General features: G+C 47.8%; 1 protein-coding gene across 6 annotated transcripts in view; it reads left to right on the top strand.

Moving 5' to 3' along the window:
• GRAMD1B (GRAM domain containing 1B) overlaps window positions 1-15,040 on the top strand; it is a 233,120-nt gene that overhangs the window by 84,297 nt on the left and 133,783 nt on the right. The gene's annotated exons all lie outside the window — the stretch shown is intronic.

Raw genomic sequence — 15,040 nt, 5'->3', positions numbered from 1 at the left:
CACTCAGCAGCAGCACATGTCACGAACATTCGGTGGAATGAACAGCTTCGAGCAGTTAGCCGTGTCATGAGCAAGAGCACCGAAGGTCGGAGAAAGAAAGGAAGATACTTTCTCCCCACGCTCCGGGTTTGAATATTCCTTTAGTTGAAGGGCAGCGTGAGGTTGTGGGCAAAGCTCTGCTCTCAGAGTAGGGCCAACTTGAGTTTTAGTTTTTGCAGTGCTGTTAAATACTCATGTGGCTTTATACGCGTCTCTTCTTCCTTTAGTTTCCTGTTCTGGAAGGGGGAAAAGGAGACAAGATCATCTTTTAGGCCTCTTCTTGTATAAAGGTTGGTCCACGATTTTATTACAAGAATTATAAGCTTTGATCAAATGATAAGGTGGACACAGTCACAATAAAAGGAAGCAGGAATCAAAAAGAGAGTGCAGGAAGTGAGCCAGGAAGTCCCATGTGTCTCTGCGCCTGTGAATTGCCTTTCCGGGGACCTAAGCTACAGTTGTTCACACGTTGCTGTGCTTTCTTTTCCCCCCACTGCCCAGCCAGGGCCACCTCACCCTCCTGGTTCAGGTCACACAACGCCCTTCTCTGCCAGTAGCTTAGCTTTCAAACCGATTTTCCTGGAAATCTTCCTTACAATCTTACTGAGCTTCATTGCACGTGTGAGGCCGGAGGGGCCTTTGTGGTGGTCTGGCATGCTAAGTTCATTTTACGGAGAAGCATAGTGAGGTCCAGAATGATGAGGTTCCCTGCGCTGTGTCCTGTCCCATCCGTGATGGAGCCAGAGCTGGACCCAGACTTCAGAGCCCGGTCCCAGTGCTACTGCTCTATTGAACTGGTGCTCTATTTTCCGATGTTCTTATTTTTAATACACGGGAGTATGACTTTGTGCCTGACTCCAGGTTGAGTGCATATGGCTGCTACGTAGAACCCAGCTGGGGTGTCCCCAAATCTTTCCATAGCCCACCTTGGCAGCCTCCTGCTCTCACGCTGGGTCCAAGGCCCACAGAAGATTCTTGCTGTAGACTTACCTTACCATTAGCCGAGGAAGGTGGGAGTACTAAACTGGTCAGCTGGTATTTATTCCTTGCCTCACATGTGTTTTGCACTGTGCTTAGAGTGGTGAGGATGCCAGGGAAGAAGACAGAACTGCCTTCAGGTGCGGGCAAGCAGAGACAGCAGGGCATTCGAGATTTCTCCCTGGCCTTCTCCCACCACCTGTAGTCAGGCACCTCCTAAATCTCTCCCTCAGGGGTTCCACTCCCTTAGTTTGAGCCGTCATCCTCTCTGCTGTTGTGAGAGGGCTTCCTCTGTTTTCTTCCGATAAACAAACATGCCCCCCTCCAGAAGTCTTCAGTACCTCCCTCATCACCTACAGGATGAAATTTAATCCCACTTCTGGGACGCACGGGCCCTTTGTGATGCGGGCTTTGCTTACTTGCCTGCATTCATCTCTTGCCTAAGGGGCCCTGCCTTCTCCTCCAGCAGGGTGAGCCTGAGGCCCTTGACTGAGTGTACAACTCTCGCCAAGTCTTTGTAGGCTTGTACCGATTTCTCCGCTTGGAATATGAACTGCCCAGTAACCTTTTACTCGTCTTAAATGTCCTCTCAGATGCTTCCTCCTCCGTGAAGCTCTTCCAGAGTCCCATGTAACCCCAGGTGTTGTGTCTCATTCGTGGGTAGTGTCCTTTGTATAGACACTTTTCCCATCCCACCCTCCGTGAAGAGGTTAGCTTGTTGTGTGTAATCTCATTACTCAATGGAAAGACTCTTCATTAGAGAGTGAACTCCTTGCGGACAGAATGTATTTTTTTTCTCTTCGTCTTGGTGTTCCCTCACATGGAGCCTGGTACATAGTAGGTGCTCCAGAAATGCTTCTTGAATGAGAGACATGATCTCATTAAGTAATATTAAATTTAAGTCAAGGGTAGAGTAATATTATCTTATCCCCCAGGAAGGAGAAGTCATTTCAAGTGCTGTAGAAATGTCAGAAAGAAGTGAGATAGGAAATAGGCCACTGGCCGATCTTTGGTGATGTTTGATAATAAGATAGTTTGTGTAAAGCAGTTGAGATGGGAGCTTGAGTGAGGATGTGAGCAGAGAGAGACAGATGCAGCTGGTGGAGATCACCATTTTGAGGAGTCGGGAAATCAAAGGAAAGTGAAAAAGTTGGGTAACCTTAATATCAAAGTGAGTGTGATGAAACCAAAAATGATCTGAGCCCACGTTGGGTGAATATTTGGCCTCTTGGGGCAACGGGGCATCACCAGTCCCCGCTTAACTCCTCAAAATGGGGCTGCCTGTCAGCCGAGCTCAGGAATGGAGGCTGCCCATCGCGGACCGGTTTCTTGATCTCCAGGTTCAGTGGTATCCTAGGCAAGGAAACATCGAAAGCCTGGGGGTTTTCCCTGCTCCTCATAGGGCACCCCATCCCCATTTACTACTGAATGTGAGTAAAGAGCAGAAAAGACAGGGCTGGAGCTCACTGAATGATAAGAACACGTAGGGGATGTATGTATAGGTGGGATACTCTTAAGTTTCAGCTCTGCCGATGGGCTGTTGGAAAATGGGAGCAGAGCTTGCCCCTCTAACTCCCACAACTCTCAGTCAGTTCTCCTTCGCCAGTGAGGCATGGGAATAATCATCTAATGCTCTTTGCCAGTGGGGCACCTGGGTGGCTCAGTCGGTTGAGCGTCTGCCTTCAGCTCAGGTCATGATCCCAGGGTCCTGGGATCAAGCCCCATGTCGGGCTCCTTGGTCAGCAGAGAGCCTGCTTCTCCCTCTCCCTCTGCTGCCCCCCTATTGTGCTCTCTCTCTCTCTCTGTCAAATAAATAAATGAAATCTTTAAAACAAAAAAAATAACGCTCTTAGCCAAGCAGAGTTACACAGAGGACTTAGACAACACACTTGTGGGCTCTAGGCATCGCCAGCCTAGTTGCCTGCCCGGCCATGAGCGTGGAAAAGCGTGTATAGGAAGTTGCTGTAGGGGGCGCTGTGTAGGTCAGAAGGAACACAACGTTGGAGATGAGTTACAGTTACAGTTACAGTTACAGTAATCAGCCCATGGAGTCAGGGCGGGTGGGGGTGTTTGCCAACAGGAAATGGCACACCGTTGTTCTCGATGTAAAGAAATTGAGAAATCAAGAACAGACAGAATGGAGTCGGAATAAAAAAGAAGCATGTTATTTTCCTCGAATACTGACTTTTGAGTGAGATCGTATGTGAAAAATGCTTATTGTGGGCGTTCAGTACATGTCCGTTTCGCCTTTCTCTGTGATATAGCATTTTGGTGATTCATACTTCCCTTTATACTTTAGGCTTCATTCCTAAACTTATACGTGAAGATTCTTGAGGGTAGGGCTGGGTCTTAGGGTGCTTTGCCTCCACCGCCTTCTAGTACGGTACGTGGCCCACCCAAAACTCGCTGTCTCGTCTTTTCCCTGTTGGTAGGCTACCGTTCGAAGTGTTCTTTGAATGAGTCTTGAGTCAATGAACCTTCTACTTTATGACCATGAAAATCTCTTGCCCTCTTCCACGTGGGGGGATCCCAGAGTTGAACTTGAAGAGGGCCGATTGGATATAGGGCAGGAGCGTGTTGGGTGGTGTGTGTGTATGTTTCATTAACATTCTCAGAACAAAAATAAATGACTTGAGGCTTATTCAGCTTCTGTTTCCTTTTGTTCTGTATTCTAAGTTACCCAGTGTCTGTTGCCTTCTTGCTAATGCAGAGTGCCCGTGACCATGTACCTTATCAGAAAGTTGTCCAGGTGCTTGGCCCGGAAGATACAGTGCCGAGCTGTTAACTCCTCTGTCCTGACTCCAGGTCTGGTCAGTGCTGTTTCTTCCCCAGGCCCCTGAGGGGCTCTCTGCTGAGTGCTAAATGACCAAAGTTCTTGGCTAGGACTGTTTGTTATTTCTTGTAGTTGGAAAAAACCAAGATAACGGTTTTACCATAAACCAGTCTTTCCCCATAGGCGAAGGGCAAATGAAGTTGGATGGGGGGTGGGGCTAGGCGTGGGAGAGGGAAGGGGGAGTCAGGGAAGCTGAAAAGGACTCTTTCTGGAACACAACACAGTCTGCAGTCTGTCCTTCATCTGCATGGGCCATCCATGTATCCGGCAGTTTGTCTGTGATAGTTTCTGGGTTGGTACCCCTCTTCCCCACTGTGTGTCCTTTGCCCTTGAGGACACAAGAATTCCTCCTCCTTTCCAGATGCATCAACCTCTCCTCTCCCCTTGGCTTTTTGGGGCAGGACATAAGGCTTTTTCTTTTCTAAGATTTTATTTTAGGGGCACCTGGGTGGCTCAGTTGGTTAAGGTCTGCCTTTGGCTCAGGTCGTGATCCCAGGGTCCTGAGATGGAGCCCTGCACTGGGCTCTCAGGCTTTCTGCTCATCAGGGAGCCTGCTTCTCCCTCTCTCTCCCGCTCTGCCAACTTGTGTTGTAGGATTTTTTTCCTCCGTCGATGCCCGCCGTTGTTGGTAGACGAGACAGAGTGGTAGGCAGCAAAGCAAGGTTTATTGAGCAATAGCAAAGTGATAGTATAAAACACCTGAGAAGGGGGGGGGACCTGAGAGGGTTGCCACTGGAGTGTCTTAAGTCTAGGGATTTTTATGGGCTTGTTGGCAGGCTATTTTAATCTGATTAACCCTCCCTGCGCCTGTCATCCAATCAGCCTTTTATTATCTTATGGGGGAGGGGGCGGACTCCTTCCAGGGTGGGTGTGAAATCCTTTTAAGGGTGGTTTCCTCTTGGGGTGGGCCCTCCTTGTCCCCGCTTGCCTTTCTTCCAGTTACCCTTCATCACTTGTAAGTGCCCTCTGTTTCTCTGTCAAATAAATAAATAAAATCTTAAAAAAAAAATAGATGTTGAGAGAGAGAGTGCTCACAAGGAGGGGGAGGGGCAAGGGGAGAGGGAGAAGCAGCCTCCCTGCTGAGCAGGAAGTTGGACGTGGGGTGCCATCCCAGGACCCCGGGATCATGACCTGAGCCCAAGGTGGATGCGTAACCGACTGAGCCACCCAGGCGCCCCAACACAAGGCTTTCTGTATCTTCCCTACTTTGTTACCTCCGGCACTCCTACACTTTCAGCTTAAGGGGTTTGATTGTGGTTAACTAGAGGGAGGCAGGTGGCGACAAAATTAGCTACCAGTTGGGAAGCTGTAGTCATAAAACATCTTGAAAACATATTTATTCTTAATTGGGCTTAGTCTTTAAAGAAGTCAAAGAGACTCCTGCCCCTTTTCCTTGGGCTTCTAAACTGCTCTTGTGGGAGTTCACTAGCAGTTTCTGGGGAATCAGGGGCCCCAAGCTATTCCAGGTTGGCTCTAAATCAGGCTCCTTCTGCTTCAGCTGGTGGTAGAACCAAGTTGGCAGGGGCCACCAGGATGGCTTCCTAAACTTAGGTCTTTGCAGAGGCGCTCAGGGCACCCGCATTCCTGCTCTGGGGCTGGCCCACCCCTCCCCGTCCTGCCCTCATGCCTCCAGGGGGTGGCACTGGCCTCTCTGTTCCCCAGAGGCTCCCATCCGGCTTCAGGCCAGCCCTTCCCAGGTCTCCTAGAAGTCCTCTCGGGCCTGGCTCTCGCTCTAGGAAGTCCTGCCCTATCCCTGGACACATTGCTCTGTCTCATTTGGCTGCCCTGTGGCTTTTTTTCAGCCCCTGGTTGTTGAGACAGTTCTGCTCTTAGGCATAAGGTGTTCAAAAACTTGTTTATTTCTGTGGTTTCACTTGTGGCCTTGTGACCTCATGGTAGGTGCCATTATGTGGCCAACTATCCTATTTCACATCAGCACCTGTTGACTGGTCGGGGCAAACTCTTGTCACCTCTTTTTTTTTTTTTTTAATTTTTTGAAATTAATTTAATTTTTTGAAATTATTTAATTTTTTAAATTTAGTTGACCCACAATGTTATATTAAGTTTCGTGTGTACACCATTGTGTACGTAACCCTACGCATTATACTATTGTCTTGTCACTTCTCATCTCAATATCTTTGCTGCATTAGATTGCCCAGATACTCTTGCTTTGTGGCTGAGGGCTGCCTCCTGCAGGGCAGAGTTGACAATTGCAGCACGATAAACACCCCCTTTCCAGGCTCCCTTCCCTGCCTGAAATTCAGATCTCCCTCACTCATCCCCGAGGTCGGTGGTTCCTGCCACCCACCCCTTCCCAGTTTTAAGTGGACGCCACGGCCAGCATTGTCCTGTACTCGAGGTGATAGAACAGAGAATTCAGGGGCAGAACACCTGTACTGAAACCCTTTTTCCTTAGCTTACCTCTGGTTGCTCTTAGGTCATGTACCCCTGTAAACCCTTATTTTCTTCATCTTTAAAATGGGGATCAGAGGGTATGTATTTTTACCTACTTGATGAGGTCGGAAAGATCAGGTGAAAGAATGTGCGTGGAAGCACTTTGTAGACTGGAAAACACTGTTTAAATGCGTAGCTTTACTGTTAGTATTAAATACAACACGTGAGAATGCAGTCTCTTGAATACACTGAAAAAAGTAGCCAGTGTTCGCCCTAAAGGAGATTTTTTTTTTTTTCCTCAGGTGGCCAACAGGTTATCCCCAAGGCACGGGCAGAGCTCCCATGCTCAGGCTTGGATTCGTCAGAGCTCTGTGGCTCAAAGGGCATGGAGCTCTGGGTCCAGGAGGGAAAAATAATGAATGAATGAGGCCTTGACTATGTCAGAGGGAAGGGGCTACCCAGGCTTCTGTGTGCTATGGAGCTCAGTGGGCCAAGGGGAAAATGCAGTTACTGAGGTGTGAGGTCATGTAGAGGAACAGAAGGACAATATGAGCAAGGTTTGGAGGAATGAGTGTGCACGGTTTCTTCGGGGGGAACACAAGCGATTCTACATAAGCCGGACATTGGGGGCTTAGGTGGAGCTCTCTGTAGGGGAAGTTGAGAAGTTGGGAAGAGGAAACTGGTTTCATGTTGTAAGGCCTGTGTGTGAGGCAAAGCACTTGGACTGTATTGCAGGGCATCAGAGGAAAACTCCAAAGGACTTTAACCTGGGAAGAGGGGCGTTTAGACCTGTTCTAGAAGATAACACTGGGTGATCTGGGCATCTTCGTGGGCTGGGGCCGGCTTGCATCAGCCAGTTGTGCACATGGCTCCCGGCTGTGACATTAGCTTGAAATTGACCATGCTGGGAGTATTTATACCACGGAAGTCGGCAAATGATGCGCATCTCTTTCCTCCTCTCTGAAGCTGATGGTTAAGCACCTATCAGCTCAGTCAAGGGTCCTTTTCAAATATCTATCTATCTATCTATCTATCTATCTATCTATCTATCTATCGTGCGTGTGAGCACATGTGCGTGGTAGTGGGGGGTTGGGGCAGAGGAGAGGGAGGGAGAATCTTAAGCAGGCTCCACGAGCCAGGGGGCTCGATCTCACGACCCTGAGATCATGACCTGGGCTGAAATCAAGAGCTAGACACTTAACCCTCTGAGCCACCCAGGTGCTTCTAGGGGCCATTTCAGTAGGGTAGGGACTTTGGTAGTATGCACACCTGGGACATGTGTTAAAAATCCTTCAGGCCCCAGCCCAGACCCTCCGCATCAGAATCCAGGGAAAGTGATGGAGTGGGACACTATCTTAAAAAAAGTTGCCAGGCAGTTCTTACACAGTCAGTCTGGTACTGGTCGTTGGTCCAGGGCCAGGACAGTAGAGAAAGAGAGGAGGGATGGGTATAAAAGATGTGTTCGAGGTAGGAGCAGCAAAACTCAGTGGTGGATTGGAGGTAGGGAGTGGAGGAGAGGGAACTGCCAAAACTGCTTCTGAGTTTCCTTGTTTGGACAACTAGGTGGCTGGATGGAGATGCAGGTAGGTGAAAAAGGAAGGCCAGTAAGAGTTACTTGGTGAGAGAAGGAGAGTGGAGAAGAGAGCAGGGGTAGTTTTGGATATGCTGTCTGAGAGGCCTCTAGGGAGGCAGGGTTTTGGTGATGTCTTATATGCATTTGGATTCAGGGAACCTAGTGCTTGGTAGAACAGTCAGGATTGGGACATGTGGGTTGTCGAAGGCGTGGATTTGGGTGAGATCGTTGGGGGAGAATGTGTAGAGAAGAGAAGGTGGACAGAACTCTAGCAACAAGTTTTCAGAGTTTGGTAGAAGGGAATCCAAGAAGAGGTCAAGCAGTTTGCATATTGATTACTGAAGTCAGTGGTTTCTCGGAAGGAGAGGTTCCTTTAGGTGTTTTTAGCATTTCCAAAAGTCTTAATAGAAGCCACATAACATGCTTTTGTAATAAGAGAACCTAAACCATAGTTTAGAGTGCTTTAGATTAAGAGTGACTGAAGAGAGTTAAGGCATGTTATTAGATGCTGACCTGAAGTTCTGAAGGGTAGTTACGTACCTTTCATTAACACACACATGTGCATACACACACAGCGGTACCTGGGTGGCTCGGTTGGTTAGGCGTCCAACTCTTGATTTCGACTCAGGTCATGATCTCAGGGTTGTGAGATCGAGCCCCGCGTTGGGCTTCGTGCTCAGCGTGGAGTCTGTCTGGGATTCTCTCCCTCTGCCCCTGCATGTCCTGGGTATGTATCTGGACTTGTCTCTGTGAGAGGAAATCAGGGGAGAAGGGACTTTAACTCCTCATTTTGAACAGTTTAGACAAAGGAATCTGGGTCAAGATGACTGTCAAAAAGAAAGTTTTGGGGGATTGCCTGGCTATCTCAGTCAGTAGAGCATGTGACTCTTGATCTCAGGGTCGTGAGTTGGAGCTCCACATTGGGTATAGAGACTACTAAAAATTATTCATTTATGCACACTAGAGAGACTGCGAGCGAGAGCACTCACACAAGTGGGGGGCGGTGGGAGGGGCAGAGGGAGAGAGAGAAGCAGGCTCCCCACTGAGCAGGGAGCCTGACGTGGGACTCAATCCCAGGACCCTGGGATCAGGACCTGAGCCGAAGGCAGATGCTTATGACTGAGCCAATCAGGTACCCTACTAAAAAAATTTTTTAAAGTAAGGTTTTGGAGTTATCTGTGGGCAGAATGACTTCTGGGTTGAGAAATGTATGCATGTTCCTACATTGTTCTCCAGTGTGAAGGCTCTAGATTAGGAAGCAAAGGATGTCCTAAAGGCAGGGAGGTGGCACAGGGAACTGAGGGGTTGGGGAGGGGCTGACCTTTGAGACTCCCCTGCCTAGGGTCTTTACAGTTGTCAGAGACTTCAGGTTCTGGGAAGCATTTTGCTTGGTCACGATACCACCGATTAAAGGTTTACCACTAAGTGACCTGGTTAATTTGTATTCTCTTAAGAGGGCCTAGATTTTGCTGTGAAGCAAAGTAGTACTCGAGGCCAAGGAAGTACGTACTAGGGTGCGGAAACTAGTTGAAGAATGACCGAAGACTATTTAAACTGACAAAAGTTCTCTTGCCCCCTTTCTTCAGAAGCCATTGTAGGAACTATAATGGGGTAAGTGTAATTATTTTAATTGTGTGTAGTGAAAGGTCTGGGATTTTATTGTGGATCAGGTGATGTGGTTTTGGAATATAGGTGAAGTGCGGTGGGGTGGAGTCCGTGGAGTCCGGAGCCGACAACCAGGAAGGAATTCTTGAGACGTCTTTGGTGCAAAGTGGTGGTTTCTTAAAGCTCGGAGACAGGAAGTGGGCAGAAAGAGCTGCTGCCCCGGGGTAGTGAGGGGAGGCTGATTATATACTATGGGGATGGGGGTGGTAAGGAAAAGCGAGGTTTCAAAAGGGTTTTCATGTGTTAAAGAGGACTTACAAGATGCCTGCGGCCTGGCCATTGTCAAGTTAAGGTTGTTTTCCCTCTAGCAAGGCATTAACATGAAGATAGTTGGGAGCTTCCTGGAGTGGAGGGTGGGGGGAGGTTGCCGGGCATCAGTTTACGCTTTGTCCTCAGCCAGCCTTCTGCTCCCTCATCTTCAGGGAACCTTTATACTTTGTGGGAAATATCTCAGAACAGGGTATTAGAGAAAATAATTAATGTTTTCCTCAGCCAACACTTGATGATTTGTATTCCCGAGAGCCAAGGACTGGCATGAACATTTGATTGAAACTCATAGGCAATTCAGAAAGAAAGAAAGAAACAAAGTTGTATCCTTGGGCTTCACAATGTTTTTCTATTGACTTTCTACTCCTGCTGACTAATTGGAGAACAACGTTCTTTCCTGCACCCCCGGATCGAGGCTCTTGTCAGTCACGAAGCGCGTCCTCATCATGTTGGGTAACTGACTGTTGGAGCCTAACGTTGGGGGGGGGGAGGAAACTGAAGGTTTTCTTCACAGGAGCTGCTTTCTTGGGAAGATTCACACACATCTGATTCAGGTTGTTATCTCTGGAGCACCAATGCCTGAAACACAATCCCTTGGAAACTCCTTGAGGTCACAGACCCTGCTTTACACACTGAATAGGGCCTATGGTGCTTTCAACGCAGGCATTTTGAACATGTTGGTGAACATCTGGAGGTGTGGGGTAATCTGGGGAGAGAGTGTAATCTGTGCAGATTTGAGAGCGCTCAGATTTTTCTGGAGTGGTAGCAGTGTTCAGTGGACATGAAATAAGATAGGATCTTTGGTCTTAAATAGGTGACACTGTGGCAGAAGATACAGGAACTGAATCCTTAATTACTCTCTCCAAGGAGGATGCGAATTTTTGTGATAAAGGGTAGGGTGATGTAAGACCACAGTGTGGGCCGGGGTCGCCAAGGAAGATTCCCCTGAGAAGGTGCTGTTTTTGAAGGATCATCATAGCTGTAGTATTGAGTAGCCCAAGGCCAGATCCCTTTCTAAGTCTTTGTGGTTATTAATTTTCACAGCGTCCCCATGAAGAAGATACCGTTGTCATCCCCGTTTTATAGAGGTCGAAATGGAGTCAGTGGAAGAGTTAGGATTGGAATGCTGCTAGTCTAAAGCTCCAGCCCTCAGGCTTAATCCCCGGGTGGGATGAGCGGAGCAAAGAAGGGAGCCCAGAAAAGGGTATATATACCAGGCCAGTTTATTCGGGTTGCTTTTTCTTTTCTTTTCTTTTTTCTTTTCTTTTTTCTTTTCTTTTCTTTTCTTTTCTTTTTTCTTTTCTTTTTTTTCTCTCTTTCTTTCAACGAAGGAGTTCGAACTTGGTTCTGAAATGATGGGAAGTCTTGGCGGGACGTTAGGCCTGAAGAGGAGACACGATCTAGCCTGCATTTCAGGAAGACTGTCAGTGTCCAGGACAGACTGGAGTGGGACCAGATTGGCAACAGGAAGAGCAGTTAGGAGCCTATTAAAGTAATCCCCAGGAGGAGTGATGAGAGCCTGACCTTAGGCAGTGGCGGAGGAGGGATGAATGGAGAATGGAGAGCAGCCGGCCGGCCTTGAGGGTTATCAGGAGGCAGAATCGATAGCACTTGCTGAGAGAGTGATACGGAGGTGCCTCTCTGGTGTTAAACATCGACGGAGTGCCTGCTTCGTCAGCATCTATACTAAACAACATAACCAAAACGTGGCCATGGCATTGGCTTCATGAATCCAGCAGCATTCTCTGGAGCAAGGAGCTTGAGCTCTGAGGGGTTGGTTGTACCAGATGAAAGGTTGCCTCCGGAAGGAGAGCGGGGTGAGAAATCAATGAGCAGAAGAAAAGAAAGGGTTGTTTGAGGTCGGGTCACTTTCCCTGAGGGGACAGGAGAAGGGGGTCTTATGCAGATTTTGGGGATGGAGAGGTCCTGGTGACATTACCGCACTGGTGCCACTGGGAGAATTCCTGGCTGAGTACTTAAGACTCCAGTTTCCGGGGAGGTTGGAACATGGTTTGCATGATACCATTTTGGACCTGTGGGTTTTTTTCTTTTTAACACTAAGCTTGAATGAATCCTTACTTGTGGGGTGCCAGGAGAGGGGAAAAAAGATGGTGAATTCAGGACTGGCTGTGTTCAGTTTGAGATTCCTGCTGGACTCCAGAAAGTTCAGTACCAGTGCAAACATATGATTGTGTTGTTGACATTTCTCGGGGGCTTACTGTTCGCCCAGCCTTCTGGTAAGTGCCTTATGTAGCAGTTAACGTGCTCAATCCTCAAAACAGTCGTCTGAAGTTACTTACAACTTAACAGGTGAGGTGACAGGAATGTAGAGAGAAGGAAATAGGCTGCTCTGAGTGACTCAGGTGAGTTTGATCTGGAAACCTCTATGCTGTCCAGTAAAGCTTTCTGTAATGATGGGTGTGTTCTGTATCTGCACTGTATCTGCAAATGGCCACACGTAATTATTGAGTACTTGAAATAAAACTAGTACGGCCAAGGAACTGAATTTTTAATTAATTTAAATAGCCACCTGTGGGGCACCTGGGTGGCGCAGTCCTTAAGCGTCTGCCTTGGGCTCAGGGCGTGATCCCAGCGTTCTGGGATCGAGCCCCACATCAGGCTTCTCCGCTAGGAGCCTGCTTCTTCCTCTCCCACTCCCCCTGCTTGTGTTCCCTCTCTCACTGGCTGTCTCTCTCTGTCAAATAAATAAATAAATAATAAATTTAAAAAAAAATAGCCACCTGTGACTAGTGAGCGCTCAGCCCTCTGCCCTGCTATCTTTGGGAGTCATCAGGATATCCATCATAACCGAAGGCTTGGGTGTGGATAAGACTCCCCACGGACATTGCTGTGGATTCTTCCACGGGTCACAGGCCTATCTGAGAATCCGTTGAGAGTTTATAAATCATCTCCTATGAATATATCATATTATTGCGCAGTATTTTGATAATTAGAGGTTCACGAAGGTCAGGTTCCCCTGGCATGAAGCTGGGAGAGGAAGGAACCCAACAGAATGTAAACCTGAGAATGGAAATCTCATCTGTTTTGTTTACTACTCTATACTTGGTCTCGAGATTCCCAGTGCCTGGTACATAGTGGATATTTGGTAATTTATTAAATGAGTGGCTGAAATGGAAGGGTCCATGAAGCTTCGTAAAAAAGAAGAGAAAAACAGAAGCAGGACAAAACCCAAGAACCAGGAGAGGGTGGTGCCACAGAAGGCAGGAAGGGTGAGGTTTGGAGAATGGGAATAATCATCAGCGTCAGGCCTGCCTGGGTGGTCAAATAAGGTGAGGACAGGACAGCTGTCCTTGACCTCTCAGTAACGGAGGTCCTGGTGGATGAAAGCAAAGAGAGGTGGAGGTACTGTTCAGATTGCAGTGGCCAAACCACAAGTCACTGAGGCAGTAGAGGCAGTGAGTGTGGAGTCCAGTGGGTCTCAGTCCTGGTTGCCCACCAGCATCACTGGGAAGCTTTTAAAAAGTACACACTCCTGGGGGCACCAGCCTGGCTCAGCCGGAAGAGCATGCAACTCTCGATTTCGGGGTCATGAGTTCGAGCCCCACGTTGGGTGTACAGATTACATACATACATACATACAAATAAAAAAAAAATAAACTTAGAAAAATACAAAATACTCATTCCTGGACAGGTTCAGACTCTAGCATGGCAAGTTTGGGGAAAGGGCCAAGGAGTCTGCATGACGAAGCTCACAGCTTATTCTGATGGCGGCTTTGATGAAAATTTGGCGCGTGCCAAGTTGCGTATTCCTCCAATAAAACACGGCCACGGAGGAAAGGAAGGAAAAATAAAGGAGTTGAGGGAGAGCTTTCTTCTTTTTTTGTACATTTAAAGACAACCAGGGGCATGTTTAGAGGCGAGGGAGTTCTTTAGTAGAGAAGGATCAGTGTGTTGTAACGAGTTAAAGGATGTTTAGCTAAAAATTCTGAGTCCCTGAATCTTTGACCGGCTTACCCACCCTGCTGCGGGTTTCCATGGGAGCCATTACATGGATGCCGTTCTGCTAACTTTGTAGACAAATGATCCGTCTTCACCCGGAGAGTGTTATTTTCCAAGTAGTGTTTGAGACTATTCAGGTATGTTGTGTAAAAAGCTGGCCGCTATTGGCCGTGCCCCAAATCACATCTGTTTACTTATTTTCTATTATTAGACTTTCCCATACTCATTTGCCAGATGACAGAGTATTCTCCTGTGTTCTCTGCTGTTTCGCCACCTGTCTCTCTTCCCCGTGTTCACCTTTCCTCCTTAACACTGAAATGGTAAATGCCAGAGCCATTTCACAGGTGGCTGTAATTCAGCACAAACATGCAGCCTTCTCTCATCAGTGACCCTACTTTTCAGGTCAGTGACTTTTTAAAATACCCCAAGTGTCTCTTCTCTTCTTCCCTCGCATTGGGCATTTCAAAATATTTATCTGCCAAACTCACCAAATGTTGAATACAGTTGATGTCCGCCATTCATGTCCGCAAAAGCTCAGCTACTGCCCTAGACACTTTCTGTAGACGGTTTGTACTATTTCTCATCCTCACTGCGATCGTTTAAGGTATGTGGTATACCCATGGCTGACGCTGAGGAAAGTTCCTTTACCCAATATCATCCCACTAAGTGGCAGAGTCTGGACTAGAACTTGTGTCGTCCGGACTCTAAATCCTTAACTCAGATACTGTGATCGGATTACTCACAACTTACTCCTTAACACGGTTCTATAATTTTGGGGGTGGGGGCATAGGCTAAAAGAGGGTAAGGGACTTGGCTAAAGTAGAGGGCCGATAAGAAACAAAGCCCGGGCCAACACGTAGGTTGGTCTGTTTGTGCCATTTCTACTGCATTCACTGTCTAAAATAATTTATTTCCCCATTTTTATGAATCAAAGACCTGTATCAATCAAAGCCACTCTGAGCCTTTTGAAGCTTCCCGTTAACATAAGATAACGCTCTAGATTGCTCCGGTGACAACCAAAAGCAAAGAAATTCGATAAATTGTCTGCACAGCCTTAGTGTGGGTAAATGGACGGTTTCCATTAGGCTCTAGAAATAACAGCTTGCCCATCCCCATACCTGCTTGGAATCCTCTGACTCTCTCAATACCCTAACCTCTCGCCCCCCCGCCCCAGCCCCAGGTTAGGAGGCCATGACCCCGATAAGTGTTGTCTGGAAGAGAAAGAGCTGTCTGTTTCTACATATGAAACACCCACTTAGGAAAAGTACCAAATGCAGCCTCCCTAGCAGGGAAGCTGTACTTTCCAGAGGACAAAAGGACACCTTCCTGGT

This window comes from Ursus maritimus, unplaced genomic scaffold, assembly GCF_017311325.1.
Source record: "Ursus maritimus isolate PB19 unplaced genomic scaffold, ASM1731132v1 scaffold_16, whole genome shotgun sequence".
Classification (NCBI taxonomy): domain Eukaryota; kingdom Metazoa; phylum Chordata; class Mammalia; order Carnivora; family Ursidae; genus Ursus; species Ursus maritimus.
Note: the sequence above shows the minus strand (reverse complement) of the source record. Positions and strands in the feature narration are given on the sequence as shown.